The following is a 25,087-nucleotide window of genomic DNA, read 5'->3' as shown; positions in this document are numbered from 1 at the left end:
AGCATAGCATTGAAGTTTGGTTATATTCACGATCAGGTCAGAGTGGGTGACTCTCAACAACGGTCCTAGTGGATTCAAGAATTAAAGTGCAGTGCCTAAGGATTTCGGGTCCGTTGTGCGGTTAAGGATCGAGTTTCCACAGTGGATTACGAACGGGACTTGGAATGTTCTATGTTATCATCGGGTATGCGGTGCAGTATTAGAGGAAAGGAAGAAATAGCTTCAGATTCGCGGAAGGTCTTGCAGAATGGGTGTACCAATTGGAGATGCTATTGTACGCATAAGGAGAGTATGAGATGGTTCATGAGTATTGAGATGATGTGGTCTCGTGATACGGGTCACTCGGGATGAGTGAGGATTTGGTTCGTTATGCTTTTGAATGGAGCTATTATTATTTCTAAGGCAAGTCGGGAGTAAATTGGAAGAAGTTGGGTGGGTTAGTAATGGCTGAATCAGCATGATGGTGGTAAAGATCAGTTCTTTCAGTGTGTGAAGTTATACATGTGGTTGTGGTTGTACGCGCGGGATTGACAACCACCACAACTTGATTGATTTGGGAGGTATTTGATTCAAATTCCCTTATGGTGTAAATGGATTCCGGAGGAGTCATGGTGGTTTAGATCACGACTTGAGGTTTGTATTTTCTACGAGATGGGAATTCAATTGCGTTTTGCATTGGCTCTTCTAAAATGAGCTGAGTGAAAGGGTTCTAGCCAATGAAGTGTTTATTCTACTGGTAATTCAGGGGTTATTATGCATTCTTATATTCTCGTGTAGCGGCATGATAGGTTCAGTGAGCAGCATGGGAATTTGAAAGTTAAGGATCAAGGTTGCAGTTCGATGTTGACAAGAATGTCACGAGCTCGGATGAGCAGGGGAGAATTCAGATGTTCAGAGTAAGTTGGCATTTCCTTTAGTGTCACCTGATAATGGTGTCCTGTGTAAGAGGCTTTGTGTATTAATTTGCGAACTCTTGGTTGGCCTTACATAATTAGTACTGATGGTGGTATGGAGATGCAGACCTTGCTACCTGGTGCGGAAGGTCGTGGGAGCGTATCCCACGGGAAAATTGTATAAGTGTGACATATTAGTCACTTGATTGTTAAAGATTGAAACCAAGTATGGAGATTTTGGTACTGTCGCTAATCTGAGAGTTTATCCTTGGAAGGCGCCCTAGTCCTTTGGTTATGAACTGCAGGAGTTTGTTCCCGATTGAGACGGCTTGATTATTCGCACATGTGTTGTGGTCCAGTGTAGCGTGTGTTATTATATGAGCAGGATAGCTTTCGAGATGCAGATCGTTTATTACACCTTAGTCGTGCTTGGGTTTTGTAGCGTATGGCTCTATCCGTCTCCCTATGGTATTTTCGCACTTGGCATGCTTATGGTCGATATTCGGTATTTAGTAGGTATAAGAATTATGACTTGATGGGTATTTCCTTATATATTATTATGTGTGGATCGGGTGGCACGCCGCCACGAGTACGTTGTTTGGATCGGGTTGCAGGCCGCGACTGTATCATGTGCGGATCGGGTTGCACGCCGTAACAGTGAGATGTTGAGTACGGTTCCCTATATTTATTTTTGTGTATTTGGTTTCTCATTATCTAAGGAGGGTTCATAGCATCTGTTCGGTCATTTTATTCGTTATACGAACTGGGTAGTTCTTTCCCAGAGTTCGTGTTTCCTTATGTATCACATTCGAGTTCGTAGCTTGTTGGCGCATTGATGGTGTCATATGGGATTTTTGTCAGTGATTTAGATGGCTTACTGCCTGAGCAGCTTGTACTGGGTGGGACAAGGTTATTGGACCTCGGATCAGTGCGATCGGAGATATGAAGGGTATATTAAATAGCAAATATCATTATTCGGTTCAAAATGAGATAATGGTTCCTGCCAGGAGGAGACCTCCATGATTTATTGATTTGGTTAGATGGTTGTGAGTTTCTACACATCTCTTCAATCGTGGCGGTATCGCAAGACTTGGAATAGGGCTTATATGTGCTATAAGGTATATTACGGGCTTCGGGTCAGTGAAATTATAGTTGTTATGCTTGGAAGAGGTGGCCTTGGGCAAATGAGTTATACGGTGCATTGTGTGATGTCATCATGGGTGCATGATCATGTGTGGATTCAGCATGTGGTGATTGATACGGTGTTTGTATGTTATAATCAGGTCTTGTATAGGAATTCGGAAGTTAGAATTTGGTTCTAAGGCTTATTGACTAAATAAGAGGGAGGATCTTCTCTCTGGCTCGAACTAATATACTTAACTGGGTTATGGTGGCACGGGTAGGTGCACAAGGTGTTGAATAGTGATTTTGCACAACTTCGGAGCAGTTCTTAGCACGTTAGAGGACGAACGTATGTTTAAGTGGGGGAGAATGTAATGACCTGGCCGATTTTTTTGACCTCTAGCACGTCGTTCAGTGGTTTGAGGCCTTGAGTAGCTTCACTTCATGTTTTATGACCTGTGCGTGTGGTCGGAATTGAATCTCGAGAAGTTCGGAGTTGATTTGGAAAGAAAATTCTAAATTCAGAAGCTTTAAGGTGGAAGCATTGACTAAGGTTTGGCTTTTGAGTAAACGAGCTCGGAATTGGGATTTGAAGGTTCCAATAGGTTTGTATGTTAATTTCGGACGTGGGCGTATGTTCAGGTTGAGTATCGGGTGGTGCGGAAGCATTTCAGCGCTTATTGTAGAAAGTTGGCATTTTTGAAAGTTTTGGAATTTAATAAGTTTGGTTTGAAGTGGATTTTGATGTTATCGATGTCCGTTTGAGGTTCAGAGCTTTGGAATAGGTTCGTATTGTAATTTGTGACTTGTGCGTAAAATTTAAAGTCATTCCGGATTGATTTGGTACATTTCGGTACAAGATATAGAATTTGGGAATTTGAAAATTTATAACTTGATTTGAGGCGCGATTCGTAATTTCAACATTGTTTGGCGTGATTTGAGGCATCGACTAAGTTTGTATTGCATTTTGGGACGTGTTGGTATATTTGGTTAAGGTTCCGAGGGCCTCGGGTGGATTCCAGATGGTTAACGGGTCGATTTTGGATAAAGAAAATGGTGGGATTTTTCTGGTTGCTGGTGTGATCGCTTCTGCGGAAGCTGGGTCGCAGAAGCGACATCACAGAAGCGGGGATCGTGTCGCAGAAGCGAGGAAGGCTGGCTGGGGAAGGCTTCGCATAAGCGGAAAATGGAACGCTTCTGCGGCTTCGCATAAGCGGAAAATGGAACGCTTCTGCGGCTTCGCAAAAGCGACAGAGTGGTCCCATAAGCGAGCTGGAGCGCAGATGCGGCTATGGCTTCACACCTGCGGTTGCGCAGAAGCGGAAAGGAGTCCGCAGATGCGATTGGACTTCTAACCAGTGGACTTCGCAGATGCGCATTTGTGGTCGCAGAAGCGAAAACTGGACAGAACATAATGGATCGAACTTGGTCATTTCGTCATTTTCATTTGTGTTTTTGGAGCACGGTTCTTGGGCGATTTTGAGGAGTTTTCATCATGCAACACAAGGTAAGTAATTTCCCATTTGTTATGAGCTAAATGTATGGTTTATATGTGGATTTAAGGAGGAAAATTTAGGAAAATTGTGGGATTTTGGTAGAAAACCTAAAATTGATAATTTTGGATTTTGACCATGATTTTGGAAATGGAATTAGGAATAAATTATATATTTGAGTTTGTTATGTTATGGGTAAGGTTTATCTTCGAAAAATTTTGGAATCCGGGCACGTGGACCCGAGAGTTGACTTTATCAACTTTTCGAGCGGAATTGGGGATTGCTATAAATTGATTAATTATGGGTAATGAAGTATATATTTATGGATTTGCACATTATTTGACTAGTTTTGGAGAGACGGGCATCCGTTTGAGGTGTTGGAGTGGCGTCGGAGCCGGCTATGGAACTTCGGAGCGACGTAAGTCTCTTGTCTAACTATGTGATGGGGAAACTACCCCTAGGTGATGTATTTTATATGTGCCACTTGTTGCGAGGGCCATGTACGCACGAGGTGACGAGCGTCCGTACGTAGCTAGATTCATGTTATATCCGGGTAGACTTAGGTTCCTGCCATGCTATAATTGTACTATTTGAGTTGTCCCTTGCCTATTAAATTCCTTTATTTTACATTGCGACTTGAGACTAGACTTGCATAGAGTGATAGACATGCTACTGTAGATATTGTACGGGCTTCATGATTAGCCGTGGAATAATTGTACTCCTCTTACGAATATCTCCATTAAAGCTTCTTATTCTAATGGGATCAGGCCATTCGCTTTGGCAGTATAATAGATACATCTATGGTTCATGACGTTCGACCCTCGGCAGTGCGCACATTATGATGGGATCGGGTCGTTCCCCTCGAAAGTATTATGTATCACACTCTCATGGGAGTGGGCCGTTCGCCTCGGCAATATAATAGATGTATCTATGGATCATGTCGTTCGACCCTCGGCTGTGCACATTATGATGGGATCGGGTCGTACGCCTCGGCATTTCTATAAAGTACTCTTATGAAATCGTGCGTAATAATTGATAAGAAGCCAGTATAATTGTGAGTTTTCCTGATTTGAACTGTGACGAACTCTCTGGTGAGGTCCATTATATATATACTTCGATTGAGGAGGTAACTACTAGCTGAGAGCTTGAGTTATTGCTGAGAGGAGAATTATACCACGTATTTATACTTGTTATTTCGTTTATTTATTCTGACTCACATATGTTTACTTCTACTGTATCTGTCTTATTGGACTACTAGTAAGTGTCGATATCGACCTCTCGTCACTACTTCTCTGGGGTTAGGCTAGATACTTACTGGGTACGCATTGATTTACGTACTCATGCTACACTTGCTGCACTTATTGTGCAGGTACATATATGTCTGGTGGTCTTTTGGGCGCAGAGGCGCGGCTATTGCGGGGACTTTACCGTGAGCTGCATTTTATGTTACGATGCGCAGCCTGTAGAGTCTCCATCAGAGTTATTTATATTCTCCTGTCTAATTTGTATTCCAGACAGATGTTGTATTTTATTATAATCCTAGTTGATGCTCATGCACTTGTGACACCAGGTTTTGGGGGTTCCTACAGATTGTTCATCATTGTAGTCCGTGTAAATATTATCATTCACCTTGTAAATTCTATTTCATACTATTTAATTAATGAAAATTATGATTCCAAATTACTAAAATGAGTAATTAAGTTGATAAATCACCGTTGGCTTGCCTGACACGGCATTAGGCGTCATCACGACCTTTAGTGAATTTTGGGTCATGACACCTACCTTTTTATATAATAATTTCACCCCTATCTTATTTTTTTCTTTATAATATTGCAAGTTTATTCTTTTTATTGATGGTGCATGATATTATGAAATGACGACAAATGATATAATCTATCCAAATATTGTGCTCATCAAACGATACAGTACAATATAATATAATACGATACGATACATTATAACACAATATGTAACAAGCAACCAAACAAGATGTAGATTAATCAATTACAGATCAGATATTAATCAATTATTAATCGTATAGTAAAACTATTATCATATATGAATCAAATAAAACACAAAGTTAAATTAATTAACTTTTTAGTATTTTTTAACTGATTAATAATAAAATAATTAGTTGTCAGTATAAAAGAGACTCTGCCGGATTTTTGTGTAAAATATAACAAATTAACATATAAATCATTACGAACGAAATAAATAATTCATAATAGTTTATTTAAAAATAATTATTAAAACTTCAAAAATTATATCGCTTAGTTAAAAAAATTAAGTATTTAGTATTATCTTAGTGACAAATAAAATTATTGAAAAATTGACAGTACATAAAAAAAGTGTGTGCCGTATGTTTTTGGTAATAGGTAAAAAATTAACATATAAATCATTACGAACGCAACAAATACTTAATAGTACTTTATATAAAAATAATTATTAAAAATGTCTCGATAAGTTAAACAAATTAAATATTTAGTATTCTTATAACGACGAATAAATATTATGAAAAGTTGATAGTACAAATAAAACTCTGCCGGATTTTAGTCGTAAAATACTAAAAAGTAACATATAAATAAATACTTTATATCGAATTAAGTAAAAATATTAAAATTTATGAAATAAATAATAATACAAAAAATATCGTAAGATATTTCAAGATGTTAAATGATTAAAGAGAATAATATTTTAATTAATATTATTCAATTTACAGACATCATCATGGATCATCCGTTTGTGCATCTTGGACCTGCTTCTCGAGAGTTACTTTTGCTCCAAGCTGGCCATAGGTCTTCACACATCTGGGGTAGAGAGTTTCTTAGCCAGAACTTCCACCCGAGACGTATTGACGATTTTTGGGAGTTTATTAGGGACCACCCACTTCATCCTCGTACAATTGCGTGCCTTTATCGGACTGGCTTTTATCGTGTTGTAGAGGTCAGTCGGTTGTAGCTCGATTGGCCCCTGATCAAGGCTCGGATCGAGCGGTGGAGACCTGAGACTCATACATTTCATTTGTCTATCGGCGAGGTGACAATTACGCTAGAGGACGTGGAGGTATTATTCGGATTGCCCGTTGACAGTTTTGATGTCCACTACTCGCCTGCTCTTAGGGAGTACAGGAGACACGACTATCTACAGATGTTGGAGAGGCTCACTGGATACCAGCCGGTGGAGCAGACTACTATCAGTGATGTTAGTCGATTGCATCTATCGCCTGTTAGGCAGCACCGGGAGGCGCTGCACGAGCAGATCACGGATGAGTCACCACTTGAGGCTATTGAGTGGCAGTCGAACTGTTGATTTCGATGATATTTGGTGTAATTCTTTACCCGAAAACTTCGAGAAACCTTGTGAGCCTATAGTTCTTGTATCATCTGGAGCGCTTAGATCACTTACACATGTACAACTGGTGTGGAGCAGTTCTAGCGTACCTTTATAGGCAGTTGTGCAGGGCATCGATGGGTCGTGTGAGAGACATTGCTGATTTATTCCGCTACTGTATGTGATAACATTATCAGTCTTTTTCATGATTATCATAGATATAGTAAAAAACAATACTCAAATATACGTCCATAATCAATATTAGGTTTGGGTTTGGGAGAGATTCTTACAGATGCAGCCCCCTCCTCTATCACTAGCTCCAGATGCACCACTATGCAGCCCCCTCCTCGATCACTAGCTCCAGATGCACCACCTTCACCATTTCTACCATGTGCTATGAGGTGGGTAGATAGGCGAGTCCACGCCCGCGACGTCGAGGCTCGACATCATCTCCCTTATTACTGGGATTTGTTAGATCTCCTGGAAGATGCTCAGTAAATATTTGACTAAATTGTTTGATAATGATTAATTTGTCTTTCGTTTACTTACTATTCTTGCGTTTAATAAATAGTTCATATGGAGGCCATATAGTGACGATCGCATCGCCGATTTTCCAGAGTAATGCTCACGCGGTCGAGTTGTGTGGAGTCTGAGGTCCTACTGATGTGTCTCGATATAGTCGGGCATCATCCGACTAGAAGAGTCATGTGACAGTTTGGTCGATGACAGCTTATACCTGCTCCTCCCAGTTGGCATGCCACACATTACTAGTAGGATGATCGCAGCAGAGTTGACCAGGCATACTTGGCCTAGCTAGAGGCCCAGATAGAGGCCTACTGGGCCTGATTCCGCCATACCCTCCACATGACTGTGTTTACGGTGATCGTGATTACATGGCATGGAATCGTCGTGTTACTCACACTCTGATCGGTAATCCCATTCATCGGGAGGGTGGTCAGTATGTTCCATACGCCGGTAGGCATAAGACACTGGTATGTTATTTTATATACTTACCTATCATGTTTGATTTCCTTAACTTCCTTAATTAATATGTTATATTCTATGCAGGTTATTGGCTTACACCATTTTTACCATATGGGTCTGCAGATGCAGCAACATATAGGCGACAGAGTGTCATTTGTGCACCATTTGGGTCGTCAGGTTGCTGAGCGTGCTGCTTCCACATTGGTAGCTGCACGAGTGGATGCGTGATTAGGTTTTGAGGATGAATATGTGCCACCTGAGGATTACCATCATGGGCCAGGCATGCCCTTAGCACGTGGTAGACGTGTCAGGCGTGTCCAGAGAGGAAGGGGTGGCCTGCATGGTCGAGTAGTCGGCGAGGACGGGGTCCCTAGCAAGGGGGCGCTAAGGCACCAGTGGAGGATATTGGTGCGGATTTTTCGGGCGACTTTGGTGAGGCACACGATGCTGGCAATGTGTCACGACCCCAATTTCTCTTCGTAGGATGTCGTGACGGCATCTAGTCTCTAAGACTAAGTAACACTAATAGTTACTAAATAATTGGAAGAATTCAACCATCCAATGAAAAATATGAGATAAAAATCTTATACAAATTACAATTCCCAAAACCAGTAGTACAAGTCATAAGCTCTACTGAGTTTGCTAGAAAATCCCTAAATACAACTGTTCGGATAGAATTAAACAGTACAATGAAAATATTAGAAGGTGACTCCGAGGCCTACGAACGCGATGGCAGGTTTACCTTGAGTCTCCACAGTTTGACCATCCAGCTAATAATCAACAACAACCGAGGCACCTCGATCTGCACAAAAATATGCAGAAGTGTAGTTTGTGTACACCACAGTAGTACCCAGTAAGTATCAAGACTAACCTCGGTGGAGTAGTGACGAAGGACAGTCAAGACATCCACCGTACTAAACACCTAAACAAGTGTGTAGATGAACTAACAGAGAAACAATATTAATATAAAGCTATGTAGGATAAGGAATACAAGACAATACTTGCAATGATACACTAGTAACAACAATATTCAACAGGAAGCAGTCAGGTAATAATGTTGTAGAGTAACTAATCACAGTCTAAGTCCGGGGAAAACCCGCAACAACTCAATGAGAACAACTGCATTCACACCAAATCTGTTCAAGCATTTTCACAATGTACCGAACCTTATAATCACGGCTCAACAATAACAACAACAACAACAACCCAATAGAATCCCACTAGTGGGGTCTGGGGAGGGTAGAGTGTTGTCACGCCCATTCTCGGGAGGCGCGACCAACGCTCAACCGAGTGAACCCGGTCGAGCAAGCATGTTAGATACTTTCTACCCAACTCACCCATGATCAAGAAAAGACATGATTTCATTAATTAGACAGAAGGAAGTTCATACATACAACATTGAACCATTTCATTAGCTATTTCGCCTCTAAGTCTCAAAATACATAGATTCTTATAGTCTGAGTGGAACAAGTGATCAAACACAACATATACTTGTTTAACATTCCCAACACACATATACAACCCACATAGTGTCTACGGAGCCCCTAAAGATACAAAAGAGAGTAAAGATGGTGCCGCCAACAAGGCCTCGGCTATACCTCAAAAAGTGACCACAATATAAACAAAAGGTACAACACATGACCCCGGAATGAAATGGGGCTCACCGAGTCCACTGAGAAGAGGACGCAACACTATCTGTGATCAACACTGTCTGCTATATAACCACCTGTATCCATTTAAAGATGCAGCGCCCCCCGAAAAAGGGACGTTAGTACCGTCGAATAGCACTAGTATGTAAAGCTAAACACCAAGTCAATAGCATGAATAATAATACAAGAGGAACAATCAAGAATTTGATAAGGGCTTCAAATAATATTAGAACAACAAGTTAAGGATCATATACGTTATCAAGTCAATTTCCATATTATTAGGTTGGGTGATCTTTAGTACCGATATCCCACAATTCACAATTCCTCTATATTCTTACACGGAGTCCGATCTCGACCCGATCGGCTAGGTCGTCTCATTTGAGACATTACCATAATTTTGTTATAATTTCCAGCACAGTACCACCATGTGTGTGGCATGGCGTCCGATCACGGCCCGATCGGCTAGGCTATTTCATTTGAGACATCAACCATTTTCACAATTTCTTCCACAATACCACTGTGTTCTTACACGGAGTCCGATCTCGTCTCGATCGGCTAAGCCGTCTCATTTGAGACATTACCTTTTTCAGTCAAGCATCTCACATCGTACTTCATTCATATACTTTCAATTCATTGGCACTAGTGATTATGATTACAAAGTCATTCTTGGCACTTGGCCGTATTTCATAATTCCAGACCCTTTTTCCACATTCAATATCATTATCATTATCAACAACAATAAGGCTTCCCATTCAAGACTTTAAATTCACATATGAGCAATTTGGTAATATTAGGCACATGGATGCTTTTCATACAATTTGGCATAACAACCTGTATTTCGATCTTGACATGAAGTCTTAACATTCCTAACACATATTCCACATTTTGAACATATTCTCAAATGGCAAGATGATATGATGAAGCATTTAGAATAAACATTGAACAAACATCCTTCAACACCACCACATTAGGAATAGCCAATTCGATAATGATCAAGGACTTACTCCAATTACATGAACACCATGGGATTCGATTCTAAGAAGAAGGGGGTTTAGCCAGCATACCTCAATTGAGCTTCTTAAACTCTAAGATGTTCTCAAATATTAGCAACTTCAATCTACTTTAGCAATATAACAAAATTTGACCAAAATTAGGAAGATGATCATGGTTTTAGCTCATTTGAGCATATTATCAAACACTAGGTGTGCATCAACGTTTTAAGGCCCTTTTTGTGGAAGATTCCATCATTTCCCAACCCATTCTCTATCCTTTTTAGCTCACAATCTTCCCACATACTTCAAGGATACATGCATGCAAGGTAAACACTCCCATCCCCATGAATTACCTTACTAATGACCCATTCTAGTTACATTTTGAAATTAAGAGATTGGGTGATAGAATCTTACCTCTTAGGAAGAAGACCTAGGTGCCTCTCTTGATAATCTTCAAGGTTTTAAGTGAGAATTGAAGAGGAATTTGATGAAGATCACTTCCTCCATCTAGGACCCTCTCTCTCACTATAAATTATCAGAAAATATCACCAAAATGGTCCAAGGTAGGTGTTTTAACGGAATAGGGTTGGGTTTAAAACCCCCAAAAATAAAGCTTCGGAACGTGTTCTGCGGTCATATATGCGACCGCATAGTGGCTATGCAGTCCGCGAAATGACCGCGAAAATGGGTGCTTGAACTGGAAAGAAACTGGCCTCGTTTGCGGTCACTATGCGGCCCGCAGACCTGTTCTGCGGTCGCATAATGCACCGCAAAATAGTTCTGCGGTCGCATAGTGCACCGCAGAACCTCCCCCCAAAAATATTCTAAGAATGATTATGCGACCAAAGTGCGGCCCATAAAACGGTTATGCAATCACATAATGGCCGCGAAATTGACATCAAAATTGCCCCAGAAAACTGCCCCACTCTGCGACGAGTCTGCGGTCCGTAGAGTGGTTCTGCGGCCGCAGAATGGGCCGCAGAAATGCGTACTTCTGCCCAACATTTTCCTTCAACTCTCAGCTCACTGTTCAATCCAAAAAGTCCGAACTGCGGCTCGCAAGCTCGTTGCGAAGAATTTCTACTATTATTAACCTCTACGCCTAGTCTGGCATCACAGAAATCTGGATTTTTAGGAAAACTTTTACGAGGCCTTACAAGTGTACGCAGACCTTACCCCTACCCCGAAGGGGTAGAGAGACCGGGGAGGGTAGAGTGTACCGAACCTTATAATCACGGCCCACGGGTACCAATTCATGAACCTTAAGCACTTGGTATCTTGTGCCTACATTACAACCCATAACCGCACGGACGACTCACGTGCCAATAGAACAATCCTCACCAAAAGGCAAGAAGACGAGAGTACGTATAATGGTTAATGTCGTCAGGATTCACCTTTTAAAACTTATATGGGTGATTTAACTATGTATATGCTTGTACAAGTGTTCTACCATAATTCCATTCAACAGATAAGAGTAGAGTCAATGAATGGAACATAAGCAACGATAACCATGAAATATACGGTGTGAAGCAGCAATGAAGTTTGAAGCAGCGACCAGCACAACAAGATTAGCTACACAGAGCTGAGCAAATAGTGCAACACTGAGGAGAGCAATTAATAGTATGCTAAGGAAAACAATAATCAAAGACAAGTACACAGAAAAGGGGAAATGACAACAAGAGCACTCCCGAGGTACTGCCTCGTAGTCTTAAATCGTAAATGAATCACAACTTTCCTTATATCACCGCGGGAGCCTTTATATTTAGTTTTTGAAAATTATTTTCCCGAAATAACATCCCACGTTTTAGCCCACCTTATCACACCGCATGGCTTCTAGTAGTTCCCCTACTAGCCACGCATTTCAAGCCACCTTATCTCACCACATGCATTTTAACACCCAGGCCTTATACCACAGCATGTGTATCAATAACAACAGCACGGTAAAAACCTCGTGCAAACACATAACAATTTTCTCAACAAAACACGTATGCCAAAAACATAACAACTCAAATAAATGACTTTCACCATATGTGCCCACATGCCACAACAACACGGAATACAATGGCAACAATAACAATAACATGAGAGTACGGCAAGTAAATCAACATACGAACTTCAGAACACAAAGAAACAGAAGAACGAACTCACAGAGAAAGACACAACAGGGAAATAATAGTCTCAACAAAAATAGTTCCATAAAGGAGAGGTAATGTGTAACAATGATTCCACGAAAGTGCAATTCGACAATAAGAGAGATAGCATGAATCAATGACCCCAAATAAGAATACATCAATAGTGAAAGGGGTAACAAACTTCCATTAAGGCTAAGCAATTACGAAAGAGATAATAATAATTTCAATTAAGGTTAAGAAATTACGAAAAAATAACATGACAATAAAAGAGGCAACAACTTCAGTTGAGGCACATAAGAGTTTAATCGGCAATAAGGGTAGAACATGAAGCAATTAATTCCAATTAAAACACGTAAGGGTGAATTTAGTAAATGAGAAATTTAACATGACAAAATAACTTCATATTTAATGGACATAAGAACCTAAGAGTCCTAAACGGTCAAATTTTCATAAATAAGTCTGAGCACGTACTCGTCACCTCGCGTACTTGGCCTTCACATGATACAATTAGCACAAAAGACTCGAATCCTAAGGGGTAGTTCCCCCAAATAAAGTTAGGCAAGATACTTACCTACAAGAAGTTATACGGTTACTCTAAAATGACTTTCTCGCTTGAAACAACCTTTTGGATGGCTCAAATCTAACCAAAATAACTTCAATTCATAAATAAAACTCATAGAAAACAATTTCGGATAATAAAGCTTCGATTTTTAATTAAAACTAAAAAGTCAACCCAAAAGTCAAACCATGGGCCCGCACCTCAGAACCTGATAAAATTCACAAAACCCAAACACCCATTCCGATACGAATTTAACCCTACCAAAATTAACAAATTGCGACAACAATTCGACCTCTAAATCTTCATTTTATATTTTTGAAAGATTTTACAAACTTTTCCCCAAATATGAACTTAATTCACTAATTAAATGATGAAAATAGCAATGGATTCATGAAATATAACAAGATTCGGGTAGAGAACACTTACCCCAATGAGTTGCTTGAAACACCCACGAACAATCTCCCAAAACCGAGGTCTATAACTCAAAAATTGTTAAAATATCAAACCCTCTACATATATGTGTTCTGCCCAGCGCCCTTCGTATTTGCAAACGGAAAAGCCGCACCTGCGGCCTCGCATTTGCGAGCAAAAGTTCGTCTCTGCGAACTCAACTTACCAGTCCAGGATCCTCATCTATGGAAATACAGTCACACCAGCGACATCTTAGAAGCACCAAAAGAACCGCAGGTGCGAACAACTTCGCATATGCGATCGCTGGGCCGCAAAAGCGATCATCGCACTTGCGTGCCAATCTCCGCAAAAGATCCCTCCCTCCCAAGCCACTATGATCGCATAAGCGACCAGGTTCATGTAGAAGCGGAGCCGCACCCGCGCTCCAAATTGTCGCAGGTGCGAAGCACCAGAACTAGACCTGTCCAAAAATATGAAAATGATCTGAAGCTCGTCCGAAACACACCCGGAACCCCCGGGACCTCGTCCAAGCATACCAACAAGTTTCATAACATAACGCGGACCTACTCGAGGCCTCAAATCACATCAAACAACATATAAACTACGAATTGCACCACGAATCGAACTTATAAACTTTTAAATCTTCCAACTTCCAAAACTCGCGCCGAAACATGTCAAATCAACCCGGAATGACACCAAAATTTGCATGCAAGTACCAAATGATATAACGGAGCTACTCCAACTCTTGGAATCGCAATCGGATCCCTATATCAACAAAGTCAACTCTCGGTCAAACTTCTTAACCTTCCAAAACTTCAACTTTCTAAATTTCACCAATTAAAGCCGAAACAACCTACGGACCTCCAAATCAACATCCGTACATGCTCACATGACCACAATCATTCCATGGAGCTATTGGAATCATAAAAACTCCATTGTCGTCTACTCAAAAGTCAAAACTCCAGTCAACTATTTTCATTTAAACTTCAAAAATAAGAATTGTTCTTTCAAATAAATCCCGAATCATCTAAAAACCAATCTCGACCACACATGCAAGTCATAATACACATTATGAAGCTTCTCGAGACCTTAAGCCACCAAACTGGACGCTAATTCCCAAAGCGACCGGTCGGGTCATTACACGATGATATGCCTACATTCAGACTGTTGTCATTGGGGACTTCACAGTTTAACCCGGCAGCTCTATTACTGATCTCGGGCACCGACATTGCATCGTTTGATTGGGATGAGTATTATCCTGATGTTCCAGGCGCATCGAGAGATACAGAGGATCATCCGGTGTGAGATGTGCATAGTGGCAGACGTCTGAGTTATGGCTCTATATCAAGGGTTGTTGAGGATCCTCTAGGCACATCGAGGGAGACATCACATCCGGTGGAGACGACACAGCCTTCATCTAGTACAGTTTACCTCAGAGTTCCCCCAAAGCATTGTGTGCTCACTCAGACGAATGTTTGTTAGTATTACCATTATTTTAAATTTATTTGACCTTAATTATTAGTCAGTAATAACTAATTTGCTTATATTTGTTTTAAAGATTTTTCTATCACCTATCTCGGAGACGACATCGTGTGATACTCGATTGCCAGAGACGCATGATCTTATTCAAGAGCCAGCTGAGACACTGACTATAAATATTTTTAAGCTATCATATTACTATTCTATATATCATATACTAAAATATGCTACTCCCACCGGTCCACAATAAGTGACCAATTTACTTTTTTATTTTGGTCCAAAATAAGTGTCTATTTATATAATCAAGAAAAAATTTAATTTGTTTTTTCAAAATTACCCTTATGTACGTATCCCTAAAAAGTCTTTTATTCCTCACATTAACTATGTTGCAAAATTTAATTAAGGGTAGTTTAGTCATACTAACTATTTTTGTCTAAAATTTTATATTTTCTTAATGGGTGTGCCCAAGGCAAATTAGTAACTTATTGTGGACCGGAGAGAGTAATATTTTGTAGCTTACTGCTGGCTCAACGGATGTCTCTACTGATCCTGCTGGCCTTCCAGACGATCATGCTGTAGCGCATCCTCAGATAAAGAGGCGACGGGATGAGGATGATCCGGATAGCATAGCCGGTCGGGATGGTATGCGCCTCAGGCCAGCCAATGCACTAAAGCATACAGGTTGTGGGACACATTGATTTTTAGTTTGCTTTGTATATATTACCCTAAACATTATTTTTGATATTATTGATGTTTTTCCATTATAAGCTTTGTGTTATTAGTTTTAGTCTTATTGATTAGGATAATACTAGAACAAAAAAAACGTCTGATTAACATACATTAAAATATGATAAAAATAGATAACACATGAAATCCAAAACATAAAATAAACAATACACTTAAAATAGCCATGTGTTCGTTTAGTCACTATCGCCCATTATTATGTACTTTAACCACTGAAATTTTTCTTGCAACCGATTATTTTCTTTTTCTACCTCTTTCAGTTGCTCCTTCACTGACACAAGTTGTTCTTCGAGTTTCTAGATCTGTATTTCGTACTCCTCGATACGATTCCAAAGGTTTAGATGACATGAATTGTAGTATTCCTGATTAATGGGTTCATCGTACCATTCTTTAAAACTACATTGATTTTCATCCTACAAATGGTTATTATAAGAAACGACTATTAATGAAGATGTTATAACTAATCTATTAACTATAATAAATTTCAATATTAACAACTCAGAACTTGTTTGCACATCCAACGTTTGCGCCCTAGATTTCAAGTTGACCAACATGGATTCAAAATTGTATGTTTCCCGCAGTAACACCTAGGCACCTCACCGCATCCGGACATATCGTATTGCTTGAACTTGAAAATTTATGGAAAATAATATTCTTTGTTTGGTTAAGCTATGATGATCCGCAAAGAATAATATAAAATGCGCATGATTTTTATAGATTAGAATGAGTGATTTTAAGTTGGTGTATAACGCAAATTGTTCATGTGCTATGTTTCACTTACAATTGATTCTTTAGGGTACCAGTGCGTGAAGACTTTTCAGGTTGACAAGACACACATTAAAATTGTATTGTTTACTAATCTACTACATAACGCATATTGTTCATGCGCCATGTTTCACTTACGGTAGATTCTTTACGGTACCGGTGCGTGCAGGCTTTTTCATGTCGACATGACAAGACACATATTAAATATGATTATTTACTAATCTATTGCATAACACATAATGTTCAAGCGCCATGTTTCACTTATGGGGGATTCTTTTCGGTACTAGTGCGTACAGGCCTTTTTCAGGTCGACAAGACATATATAGCGCATATTGTACATGTGTCATGAGAAACTACCTCCTATTTGGGTCTTCTTACGTTGAACCAAATTTTATTTTCCAGTTATTCATTTAAACAACCATTTCAAAAATTCCACTTATATTTAATAAGTGATTTAAGAAGATGTAAAAAGGTGAAGGCAGTTCAAAAGATCCACATTGAACACGTCATAACACAATTGATCCCTTCCTTGAAAAAATATGCTAGGTTGCTAGGTTGCTATATTGATTTGGTGGATTATAGGTGGTATGGTATTTTACGTCCCTTGTAAAATAAGTCCATCAATATAAATATAGATCTCAAAATTGCAGGGCACATTATTGAGGGGGGAGCGTATTCTACAAAGCCTGAAGGTATGCGAATTTGGGGTGAAAACCTACAATGGATTCCCCTATACTCAAAAAGATGTGATTATGAAGTATTATGTCATTGGTATGGTCTAGTTGTACCACAAGCAATATTTGCAACGTTCCAAACTAACACACACGAAGATGAACTAGAAGTTATTCGGCATTTAATGAAGGAGATTTTAGAGAAGGAAAAGGCACTAGCCGTTCATCATGCATTGGATGATCTTAACTACCTCCAAGAATGGAGGATCAACATTGGGATTTATTAGAGAAAAAATTGCATAGAGATCTTGATTATCTTGTATTCCCAACAGTTTTGGAGTGGGAGGGACTACCAAAATTTCTATCGCAGACGTTGGACATAGGAGTGCCATATTGTTGTAGAAATCAAACAAATAGTCTTATTGAAGATAGCGATGAAATACGAGAAATGTGTATCAACTGGGGCCTATATTATGATGCCCTCGGTCCGGACAGATGCGAACAAGAAGATGAAGAAAACGGTTGTAAAGAGACCGACGAAAGTAACGATGAATTAGTGCTCGACTGTAACGATAATGACGAATGAAAATTTTTACCTTGTATTCTTCAATTTTTTTAAGTATTCTATTGAATCTTCAATTCTAAGTGTCAATTAGAGTTAACACTATTGGAAATATAATTTTATTTCATTAATAATGCAAGCACACACTATTACATATACTTATTTCTACTAAATATACTGCTACGAAAAACTAATTTTATGCCTGAAAATTGCCAATATTGGATGAATTGTCGCCAGGAGCTGAATTGCCACCACTTATCAAACCAACTGTAGGACATTTACGGTGATTGTGTCCTGTTTGGGAACATAGACCACATTTACGCGCATATACGGTATCACTAACATCCATTTAGTTCTCTATCCGCGTTTATTTTTTCTTGCCTGGGACGCAAATAATCCTTGTTACAAAGCATTTTAAATAGTTCCGGTGGCCAATAATGCTCAGAACCCAATGGTTGAAAGTGGTTGCTATAGGTGTTTGCGTATACAGTCACACTATATTCTCTATCAACATACCTCGTCACTGCAAACCTAGTATGTTGAAACCACTTTATGACATGTGAGCATGGCATGTGAGCATGGCAAGTGATAAATCGGTCATTTCCTACATGAACATAATCGTGTGGATTTATTGATGGTGTGGGTATTATTCCAGCGGTTTTGATGCAAACCGGTGTGAACTTCAAAAATATTTTGATCGCTGTAATATTGCAAATATGTATGCCACTATGACTGCTTTCTATAACGCTCAAATTGTTTCATCGGTTGTGGCATAAATTGGACACCACATTCCAACAAGGATGATGCATTGCGGAATCTATCATCAAACCTCTCCGTCAGCTGCTTGAATGAAATCCGCATCATGGCAGTGATAGGCAATCCACGGGCAGACTTCAACAACCCGTTGAAAGACTCTGACACATTTGTAGTCAAAATTTCCCATCTTCTGCCACCATCCTTATGCAAAGTCCACTTATCAAGCTCATGTTGCATAAGCTCCTTCGTCTTCCTTCCTAATCAATTCCATTCACATCCTGAATTTACACTCTTGATGATCTGTACAGCCATCCACATTAAATCATATAATTTCTTGTTCGGATAAGCCCGCTGGAAGTTGGCCTTCAAGTGCCTAACACATTAACAGTGGTAGGTGTACGACTCTTTACGTCCATCCAAAGTATGCAAAGAACTTAAAATCTCACCGTGACAATCAGATATTAGACAAATACCTTAACGCTATCTCACAGCGTGCTCTTTCAAGTGGTTTAAAAATCATGTCCAAGTCTCTTGACTTTCATTGGCACAAATAGCAAATGCAAGGGGAAATATGCTTCCATTAGCATCTATTGCAATGAAAATTAACATCTTTATATCATACTTTTCATATACATGTGTGTCATCTATGAAAATTATCGGCCGACAATGAACAAAACCATCAATGGATGATTTAAATACCCAGAACACATATCTGAATATGTATTCTGGTAAGTTAGGACTCCGATCATGCTTCCATTCAATAACTTCCCCGGGGTTAATGTACCTTGGTAGATCCGCAAATGACTTATCCCAATTGCCATAAATAGTCTCAAATGCATGTTTACGCCCGAGAAATGTCTTTTTTTGGTAATGGTACACCCATATACCTGCGCAACTGATGTTATACACTCTTTCACCTTGTACCTTATGGATGATTCAATGCCTGGAATCAAGACAAGGACAATCAAATCAACATTTAAGTTAAAATGATTCCCATTGAATGTGGACATATCACAATTGTGCTTGCCAATGTATTTGTGATGACCCGATAGGTTATTTTGACTTTTTGCCCTTATTTCCGTATTCTGATACCTTGATTAGCTCCGTTTAGTATTTTTCGTTTTACGTGTGCAGTCCGTATCTTTTTTCGGAAAGATTTTAGGTGAAAAAATAAAGAAAATATGAATTTTAGCTTTAAAAATGACTTGATTTGACTACGGTCAATATTTTGTGTAAACGACCCCAGATCGGTATTTTGACGATCCCGGTGGGTCCGTATCGTGATTTTGGATTGAATTTGGAAGTCCTTAACTAAATTTGACGTAATTTGTTGAAAACAAGTAACTTGAAGGTTTAAAGATTTTCTAGGTTTAATCGTAGGTTGACTTTACTGCTATCGGATTTAGATTTTGGTTTTGGAACTTGGTATAAGTTCATTTTACTATTTAAAACTTGTCTGCAAAATTTAATGCAAACCGGAGTTGGTTTGATAGGATTCAGACGCTCGGTTGTGAACTTGGAAGTTCTTGAGTTTCTTTGAAAAGTTTATGCATTTTAATGTCCGATTCGTAGTTTTAGGTGTTATTTTGGTATTTTGATCGCGCGAGCAAGTTCGTATGATATTATTACACTTGTGTGCATGCTTGATTTGGAGCGTGAGGGGCTTGTTTGAGTTTCAGATAGGCTTCAGGCAATTTGAACTTAGAAAGAATTGCTGGTTTTGGCTGCTGCTGATATTTGGTGTCATGTGCTTTGTGATCGCGAAATCTCTCTCGCGATCATGAAGGGGAATCTGGGCTGGGGAGGAGTATCTTCTTCTCGAATGCGAGGAGCTGGCCACGAACGCGAAGTACTGGGGGGCTTACCCTTCCCGAACGCGTAAGGTTATGGGGTCCTGGGAGGGAGCCAGTTAGTTACTATTCGAGAACGCGTTCATTAGATCGCGAATGCGAAGGTAAGGGGTGTAAGCCATCGCTAACACAAAGGACTTTGGCCACTGCTGCTTCGCGATCGCGTCAGGTCATTCGAGAACGCGAAGAAGACCTGACGTCGGTGATTAAAACAATTCAAAAATCAGGATTCCTATTTCTCACCATTTTCAAGTTTGAGCTCGGCCTAGAGGCGATTTTAAAACTTCATAGGTTAGTATATTTTAACTTGTTTCCTTATATTTTCTTAAACACCAATTGATTTTTAACGTTTAATCTATGTTTTTTTTCATGGTAGAAATTAGGGATTTAAGAGAAAATTAAAATTTAGACCTCAAATTGAGGTCGAATTTCAAAACTAATCACATGATCGGGCTCGGGGGTGAATGGGTAATTGAATTTTGGTCTGAATCTCGAGTTTTGACCAGGCAGGTTCGGGATTGACTTTTGTTTGTTTTTTTCAAAAACATTAAAAATTGAATCTTTTTTACTCGTGGGTAATTTTTAAAGCTTATTTTGAATTATTTGAACTATATTTGGTTAGATTTGATTGGTTTGGAGGCGAATTCTAGAGGAAAAGCCATGGTCGAGCATTGATTTGGTTGCGTAGTAAGGTAAGTGTCGTGGTTAATCTTGACTTGAGGGATTAGGACTTGTTGGTCTATTTGCTACGTGTTTTATGTGGGGACAACATATATGTGAGGTGACGAGTACCTATACGTTGTCATTGGGTTAAAACATGCGGGTGAAAATTGTTTCTTTGTATTATATTTTTTCATTAATTATGTTATTCATGCTTAGGTTAGATTATTACTTTTTTTAATTATTCGTTTCGTATTTATTGTTTATTTTAAAGATGTTGAATAATTAGAAGTTGAAGTTTGATATTATGGCACCATATTTGAAGTGAAATTATTCCCCACCTTATTTTATTATTCGAATTTATATTGTTACTTGGTGAGGGAGAGAGAGAAGCACGAAGGGTGTTGACATGCCTTATTTGCATTCATTGTCACATATTGAGAGATTTGAGAGTGAAAGCACGAAGGATGATGCCGTGCCGGTGAGTAAAATCACGAAGGGTGATGTCGTGCCATTATATTCATGATATTACATGGTGAGGACGAGAGTAAAAGCACGAAGGGTGATGTCGTGTCATTATATTCATGATATTACATAGTGAGGACGAGAGTAAAAGCACGAAGGGTGATGCCGTGCCATTTTTATATCATTGTTCTATTTGATTTCCGGTTTTGGTGATTTACTTGGTTATATTGTTGCTTAATTCGGAAGATGTTATTTTGTTATTTTGTTATTTCGTAATTGCCACTTTTATAATATTTTCCCCTTTCGCATGTCCCCTCTTTGTTAATATCTTGTCGTTCTACTTGTTATTTTACTGTTTTATATATATATATATATATATATATATATATATATACGGTTTTTACGTAGGTGTTTTGTCATAGCCTCGTCACTACCTCGTCGAGATTTGACTCGATACTTACGGAGTACATTGGGTCGATTCTACTCATACTATACTTCTGCACTTATTATGCAGATACTAGTATCGGTCCCAACGGTACTTAGAGGTGCATCGGCTCGGATCACTTTCATACTGAAACTCGAGGTAGATCTGCTGGTGTTCGCAGACCTTGATGTACCCTTCCATTTTCGACTTTTACTGTTTATTTCTTTCGAACAGTTGTATTTATTTCAGACTATGTTTGTGGACTTCTAGTTTCTTGTGTACTCGTGACTCCATATTTCTAGGAGTAGTTAGTATCACATGGTTATTATTCTTACTGTGTTAGATTTGACATTTATGTCTCGTCGAATATCATTATTTTGTTTCTAACTGTTAAAATTGGTTAATTACTTATTTCACGTCGGCTTGCCTAGCAAGTGGATGTTAAGCACCATCACGACCCCGAAGTTGGGATTTCGGGTTGTGACAGTATTTTCCCACGATCCACATATTAGTTTTCAACTTTCTCGCACGCAGCATCCACTTACAACCTTGGTCCCATCTATGAAAAAAATAACCTTATATATTTGCTTAGATGACTCAACAACTTTGATCTCACGGCAGTTGTTTATGCTAAAAATTCGCACCGCCCTGCTAAGGCACGACTTGTCACCAAAAAGCATATTCTTACAAAGCTCTGTTGGTCTAGATTCATCCCACATTGATGTACTAATGTTGTCAAGATCCCTTGTGAGGGCATCCACATCTGGCATACTGGGCAAGTGATCAAGGTAGGGAATTTTTCTTGAATGAAAGGGCACACGGGACTCGTACACTATGGGTCTAACGGTAGGTGTAGTATGCATATATGGAGCATGCTCAGTTGTGGCATCATGCTCCCTCATCAAATCAACTTGCTCATTCTCACTCTCATCTGCGAAGTATGGTTCCTCATCGTCGCTCTCATCAGGGAAGGGTGTATCATTTCCAGACTCATCAGCGTTGTTGTCATAATCAGTGTCATCTTCCTCAGTCTGTGCATCTGCCATATCCTGATTCAATATATCGTCATCGCGCAACTGAGTTAGGATAGGCCATCATGTTTCTCGTTTTAACTGCACAACCAATACAATAATGAGTTTCTCAGCGTCATCATAACATAATATATTAACTTTATCTCGTAACTTACAATTCATAATTTGTAGACAGTCCATGATGAACATTATCGAATTGTTGATGACTCGTGGGTGGACCATCATGATCCAAACCTCCATAATTAGGTATATTTCAACTGTTGGTTGGTTCTTAACTTGTAAAAATTTATATATTGCCGGTAACCCCTTTGAAAGATATAAGTGTTAGTATGAATATGACGCATAAAAGAAATTATTATACTACAACAAAAACATTAAAATTTATCACTCGGCGTGTGAATTATGTAAATTTGGCGACCTCCATGTTGCTGCATTGGGGAGAAATTATATCCTCGCTCCTCATTAGTCCGTAGAGATAAGTTTAGATCTGGTCAGACTCTTTCATACGAAACCTGTTCGAATAAAACAGCTCCAAAAATACCACCAGATGATTGAGTGTTATCCATATTTTGCGAAACATAAATATTGTTGACGTTTTCGGACTTGACGTATATTTCCAGCATTTTCAACACAAGAACATCTCGGTGTTCATCCGGAGTAACCCCTTGTGGAGTAAGCGAATAAGGATATCTTCCTATTACCTTAATATTAACTGAACATTTACTCACACTCATTCTTTTACAAATCAAAGATACAAATCTGTCGTATTCCAATGTGAGTGGAAACTTAACAATACTCTGTGGAGAACAATTATAGTGTACTGAGTATTTTTTACCACAACCTCACCACCCCAATATAATGTAACCCTAATTTTTCGCTCTTCAGTCATTTTAGCAAAATTCAAAAAATATTGATGAATATGAAGTGATACAAAGGATTTTGAAGAATGAATTTTTCAGAATAATTTTTTGAAGAACGAATGTTGGACTTTAAGTAAGCAAATATCTAATGCAAAGGATGGTGAATAATGAATTTTTCAGAATGACTTTTTGAAGAACGAATGTTGGATCTTAAGTAAAAAAATATCCAATGCAAGGGGATGGCAATTGGTATGTATAGCGCATTTATTATATGCACTGTACATATAATGCATGTAATACATGCTCTATACTCATCAATTATTATGGGTCAGCAAATATTAAGCATAGTGCATGTATTACATGTGTTATACCTTAACGGGATAACTGGTTGTAAAGCAATAGCGCATGAAAAACATGCTCTATATATAAAAAGGTCACCAACAGCTTTTTTCACCTATTTTTGTGTCTTGAGTCCAAATTTGTATCATTTTGGTTCCGGTCTCATAAGCTTACCAGTTGATGATTCCTACGTGAATAATTATACTACTATAGTAATTGAAAGTTTCTTTTATTTTGATTCTTTGTTGTGGCAACAAAGGAATTTGTTGGAATTAGGAAACCTCTTGGTGGATGCTCGTTGGACCTGATATCTAATATTTGTTCCCGTTTTATAATGCTTTGCAAAACTACGGGCCCCTTTGGCCATAATAATTTTTTTACTTTTTCTGGAATTAGTGTATGGCTATAAAAAATTCAAATTTTACTTTGACGTTAAATTTCAAAAAAATTCGGAATTCAAAAATCTCCAAAAAACTATTTTTCAAATTTTTTACTTCACATCACTCACAAAAATTCAAAAATATTTTCAAATTGTATTTATGTCCAAACAAAATTCTAATTTTCAAATACCATTTTCACTTAAATTTTTTTTTTTACTTTTTTCTGAAATTTTACAATTCTTATGTCCAAACGCCCACTAAGTTACTTCTATTTAAAAGTCAAGGCAAATGACCTTTTAGTCCCCTGCAATAATGCATAGAGAACCATAGTTCCGAGATTTAAACAACGCCGAAAATAGTTGTGAACCCATGTATCTTATGTGAACTCATGTATCTTTCACCATAGCATTAAACAATAGAGGAACGAGAAAGTGATTTAGCAGCGATTAGAGTACCTCTAAAAAATAATTTAGAAGGAAAACAATTGAACTGTGGAATAAATATAGCACAAAGTCATGCCAATCGGACGGATTCTG

Source organism: Nicotiana tomentosiformis, chromosome 8, assembly GCF_000390325.3.
Source record: "Nicotiana tomentosiformis chromosome 8, ASM39032v3, whole genome shotgun sequence".
Classification (NCBI taxonomy): domain Eukaryota; kingdom Viridiplantae; phylum Streptophyta; class Magnoliopsida; order Solanales; family Solanaceae; genus Nicotiana; species Nicotiana tomentosiformis.
The sequence above is the reverse complement of the archived record's forward strand: the minus strand, read 5'-3'. Positions refer to the sequence as shown.